We start from the raw sequence: 4204 nt of genomic DNA on the forward strand, positions 1-4204 counted from the left end.
TAGATTGCTTCTAAATGCTGCAGTGTCATGCAAATATGTAGGCTTCCCTGGGAGTCGTTGTGAAAACAATCTGTGAATTAATTTCTATGGTCCACTTCTGATCAGTTTATGAAGGTTGGGACTTGACTATTGCTTAGAATGTTAGAACGATATGAGATTCCTGGTAAGTTTTTTTGGAAATTTACCATCGAAGCTAATACAAAAGTCGTCGATCTTCATTGTGAGATTGTCCCAACTCCTATGTTCCACTTCCGTTTTTCTTAGATGCAGGGTTGACCTTTGTTCGACATCTGTAGGTTCATAGTAGTCTTAGGTCTAAAAGTAATCTTAGAACATTTCTATATTAAAATATTTATGTATGTATGTATGTATGTATGTTGTATCACTAAATTACTTATCAGCCAGCCGAGCGCAGGGGCTATGCTAATCTTCTCTGTATCGATCAAATTTTAGTATATGTTCTGCCGAAGCAAGAACGGCAAGAAGGGCCGCCGCAGCCGAATGGGTTGGTGCGTTACTGCCATTCAGAATTCAAAAAAAGAACGTAGGTTCGAATCTCGGTGAAACGCCAAATTAAGAAATACATTTTTCTAGTAGCGGTCGCCCCTGGGCAGGCAATGGAAAACCTCCGAGAGTATTTCTGCCATGAAAAAGCTCCTCATAAAAATATCTGCCGTTCGAAGTCGGCTTAAAACTGTAGGTTTCCCCATTTGTGGAACAACATCAAGACGCACACCACAAATAGGAGGAGGAGCTCGGCCAAACCCCCAAAACGGGTGTACGCGCCAATTATATATATATATATAGCCAGCCGAGCAGATACACAAAAAATAAACATTTCACCTGAGATTTGCTAATGTTTTTATTGGAATTGTTAGAATATTGGAAGAGTTGAAAGCCCGCCAAAGTGGACTTTCTGGTAAAAAGACGAAGTAAACACCAGCGAATGGCTAACAAATAATTTTGGCCTTAAATAATTACATGGAAGATACTTTGTCGCTGTAAACCGTCTACAAAAAGTGGACAAAGTTTCTGGTCATGCTCAATAATGAATGTAAATGACATGGAAAAGCTTTGTTTACTTGAGTGGTCGACCAGTCTATTAAAAAGATACTAGAAAAGGTTCGTATCGCTAGCCAATAAAATATAAGTGAGTGTGCGTGATTTTAACACTTTCATTTGCTTAAACTTCCACCAGCACCATTTTTCTTACTTTTTTGTTGAGTGCTGCAACAATGGCCCACTATACGCTGCACTATAGAAAATATTCTTAATGCGTCTACGAGCAGTGGATGGGAACAAATTCCATTATTTGGCAGTTAGGATTTGTGGCACGCACTAAATATTATAACGTTTTTAGCCTTTTTTTTACTTTTTTCATAATTTCTTACGTGCTACTGCTTGGCGCGTACGTTCAGCAGCAGGCAAGAACCAGCAGCCAAATGGAGTGTAGTCGCTGCTTTGGTGCAGCTGGTATTTACTGCAGACAGAGTTGTTTAGAGAATATTTTTGCTTTCCATTTGGTCAGCACATTTTATTATTTATTGCGATAGCATAACTTTTATAACTATTTTCTCATAATGGTTTTTTATCAAGCTTTATTGTGGTATGTTACAATGACTGAAAAACAGATGGAAACATAGAATTAGTAGAGTAGGAAAATTCAGTCGATTATTAAAAATTGTATTTTTCACAGTAAGTAAAAACTGAAATAAAAAATGTTAAAACTCAGCACGAAACAAAAGACATTTCCGTCCCGAACTGCCACTATTATTTTCTTACGTATTGGGTGGTTAGTGCGGTGCGGCTGTCGTAGCCGATTGGTTTGGTGCGTGATTATCATTCAGTTATGCACAGGTCGAATGTGAACATGCACATCAAGTAATAGAAAAATGTTTATGGAACAGCGGTCGGCCCTCGGCAAGACAGAGAGAAATATCAAATTGATGCTGACTTTTTTTAAAAGCCACTTGCACGCACCTCTGACAGAGTAGCTTAAATAGAAATGAGAGTTTAATTCTTATGCAAACTTGTTTAAGTAAAGATTGCTAATTTTTTATATAAAATTAAATTAGGAATAACGATAATAAACAGAAAGTTGAAAATTTAAACGAAGAAATGTATGTTAAAAAATTTAATTTAATTTCTATCAAAAGTCACTTAAGCTACTTTAAGATACGACCACACATACATTACAGAAGGCACATCATTCAAATGGTCGCCTGTTCTCTGCCAGTGCTTCAACCGGTACATTCAATTTCTGATGACTCGGCCTAATATATGCGGAGCTATTTCGGCAATAGCCTATCGCATATAAGTCTCGAGATCGTCCAAAGTGGTGGGCTTGGTAGCGTAGACTTAATACTTGAGAAAGTAATTTAGGAGTGTCAAGTCTGGTGGCTGGTTAACGCTCGCTATGAGATGAACTAGTCTTCTAATTTCTCCACACCGCTTCGCTTCGCTTGCGTCGCTTATATGTCATGCAGCATCGTTTCGTTTTGCTTTACAGCCACATTCAGAGCGCTTCCACTATAGTCGATTCTACGTTACCGGAACGACCCGAAATTATATCCGCTCGAGGACTGTCATTCAGCAGCATTCCTCGTATGCCCTACAACAACAACAGTAGCAGAGTCACAGCTCGGATATCTCGCTTTCGTCGAGCTTTGGCAAAGGAAAGTTGCTTAACAACGCTTTAAATCGAAAGCTCATTTCGCTAGCGGTATCTCCTTCATCTATGAAAGAAATAATGATCGGATGAAATCATCGTGTTATAAACCGCATCAAAGAACCGATTTTTGCGAAATGCATTATTTTGATCGAATACTTGTCGATGGTGTTCGCACCAGTAATGGAAACTTTGCTTGTTTCTATAGGCGCTGTACCCAAAATGGGTCTGTTCCGAGGAGGTAAATTTTTGGTTAAATTCTGTGTCTCTGGTCAATATTTCCAGCGCCCGATTAACGAACTCATTACTTTGTTTATGATCGCCCGGCTTCAATTCTTGCTTCAGCACAAACTTCCGATGCACAATTCGTCGATAAAATAATGTAGTCACGCTCAAGCTTGCGTCAAATTACTTGTTCTTATTCTTATTTTTTAATATTTTTAATATAGAAAACCTTAATGAATATTCTGACGGCTGAAACTCCCTCAAGTTGTGGAGATATTCCACATAACCGACAAAAAAACAAAACTCATTTAAATGCTCCTTTCATAGAAACTTTGTTTTTTTCATTATCTAAAACATAAACTTCCAAATTCTGAATGCCACTGATATTAGTGGTGTAGTGAAATGCAGAGTTATTGTAAATATTAAAAGTAATGGTAGTTATGTGGTTGATGTGCTCATACACACGCACAAATATCTCTAGCACACATAAACAATAACACCAGCATAAGCGCCTTACTAAAAGAGTAACAGTAAATATATTCCTAGAAAACTTGACCATAAGTATGTAAAAACTTTCACTGCATACCAACCACTGACCAATTGGTTGCTCCGCTTTTGATGTGATTCCCATACACATACACATTCACACAAACTCACAAGTAAGTTTCAACATGCCCTCAGATTTGAGAATTTAATCCTTCACACATGCCTCGTTACAAAAGTTGAAATCTCCGCCCAGCCATTTTAGCGTAGTTGCCGATAAGGTCAGGCCAGCCGAAACAAAAAAAGAAAAATCCATCGAGCATAATAATAAAAGTGAATAAAATAAAGTGCTTGTTCACGCTGGCGTCCGGTCGCTGGGCCAACTATCCGCAGCCACTGCCACTGCCTGTCAGTTAGGCTGGCGCTTTCCGCAGTTGTCTGTTCGGCTGCTGACCAGCTGGGCAGTTCGTCGTCGAAGGAGGAGGTTATTGTACGTCCTTCATGACGTTCAACGACTTTTCTGCCACATGTGGCCAAGCGCTATAAACAACAAAAACAACAATGTCAAAGGCAATAATTGCATGTAGTCGCTGTGGGCAGCGAAAAAACAGGCGAAATACAGCAGAAGTTTGTAAGTTGGTGAGATTTTCTAGTTATTTAGTTGTGGTGCTTTTTTTATGTATGGATTTTAGTTGCTTTTATTTCATTTGCTTTTTATTTGCATTTTTTCTTGATATGATAGTAATTGCATTGCTGACATGGTCACTGTCATAACGTCAGTCGCACAGTGGGAGAATTATTGCTGGAAGCGTACATGATGAGCCAGGA

General features: G+C 38.7%; 1 non-coding gene across 1 annotated transcript; it reads right to left on the minus strand.

Annotated features, from left to right (window-relative positions):
* Positions 1-370: 370 nt before the first annotated feature.
* On the minus strand, positions 371-477 carry LOC128865504 (U6 spliceosomal RNA). Its single transcript, XR_008454834.1, has one exon. It is a non-coding gene; the product is annotated as a U6 spliceosomal RNA (small nuclear RNA).
* Between the last annotated feature and the right edge of the window lie 3727 nt (positions 478-4204).

This window comes from Anastrepha ludens, chromosome 5 (assembly GCF_028408465.1).
Source record: "Anastrepha ludens isolate Willacy chromosome 5, idAnaLude1.1, whole genome shotgun sequence".
Taxonomy (NCBI): Eukaryota; Metazoa; Arthropoda; class Insecta; order Diptera; family Tephritidae; genus Anastrepha; species Anastrepha ludens.